Below are 1,196 nucleotides of genomic sequence, written 5' to 3' on the forward strand. Positions count from 1 at the left end.
CTCAACATTACTTTGTCCTAATCAATGACCTTTCCCCTAAAATGAGGATTGTTTAAATTAGTTTTCATTTCTATGAGCAGTGCAGATTAAACAAGTTATATTTTACATTAACCCTCTTAATGCGTCACAACACTGAGTTGTTTTATTGCAAAGCCAATCTACCGCTCCTTGAACCACTGTCTGATCATGAGCTAATCAGAGTTGTTCCTGCACCAAGCAGCTTAGTTTCTAGATGGAGGCGGTCACAGAGGACAGAGGGACGGGAGGACAACTCAACAGATAGCAGTCGGTTATACGCTGTTCTCAAGATTTACCAGTTCAACAGTAAATGCAACATTTTGTCCCGCCAGTGCTAATCAGTGTCTTTTAGCTTTGGAAACATGCTTCTCTCTGTGCTTCTTTAGTGTATGTGTGTGTGTGAGTGCGTGTGTGCGTGCAAGTTTGTGTGCGTGCAATTGATTGAGAGTGTGTGCGTGTGTGCAAGTGAATTTGTGTGTGTGCGCGCGCGTGTGTGTGTATGTGGGAGTGAGTGAGTGTATGTGTTAATGTGTGTTTGTGTGTGTGTGTCTGTGTGTGTCTCTGTGTTGTTGTGTGTTTGTGTGTGTGTGTGTTTGTGTGTGCTAAAACCATCTTAATTTTGATTTAATGGTGCAGCACATTTCTCAGCAGGAAACCAATGGAGTGCTTTCTTCGGGTAGGGAGTGAGTCCTTACCCCAAGTGAAGGCGTTTAAGTACCTTGGGGTCTTGTTTGCGAGTGAGGGGACCATGGAGCTTGAGATTGGTCGGAGAATTGGAGCAGCGGGTGCGGTATTACATTTTGTTTATTGCACCGTTGTGACAAAAAGGGAGCTGAGCCAGAAGGCAAAGCTCTAGATCTACCGGGCAATTTTTGTTCCTACCCTTACCTGTGGTCATGAAGGCTGGGTCATGACCGACAGAATCAGATCCAGGATACATGCGGCCGAAATGGGTTTCCTCAGGAGGGGGGCTGGGTCTCCCCTAGAGATCGGGTGAGAAGCTCAGTCATCCGAGAGAAGCTCGGAGTAGAGCCGCTGCTCCTTCACGTTGAAAGGAGCCAGTTGAGGTGGTACGGGCATCTGGTTAGGATGCCTCCTGGGCGCCCCCCTAGGGAGGTGGTCCCGGTATGTCCAGCTGGGAGGAGACCTCGGGGAAGACCCAGGACTAGGTGGAGAGA

At 48.2% G+C, this 1,196-nt stretch overlaps 1 long non-coding RNA gene across 1 annotated transcript in view; it reads right to left on the reverse strand.

The window, feature by feature from the left end:
• Window positions 1-1,196, reverse strand: part of LOC117940777 — a 3,474-nt gene that overhangs the window by 1,730 nt on the left and 548 nt on the right. The window lies entirely within an intron of this gene.

This window comes from Etheostoma cragini, unplaced genomic scaffold, assembly GCF_013103735.1.
Source record: "Etheostoma cragini isolate CJK2018 unplaced genomic scaffold, CSU_Ecrag_1.0 ScbMSFa_326, whole genome shotgun sequence".
In the NCBI taxonomy this organism is placed as follows: Eukaryota; Metazoa; Chordata; class Actinopteri; order Perciformes; family Percidae; genus Etheostoma; species Etheostoma cragini.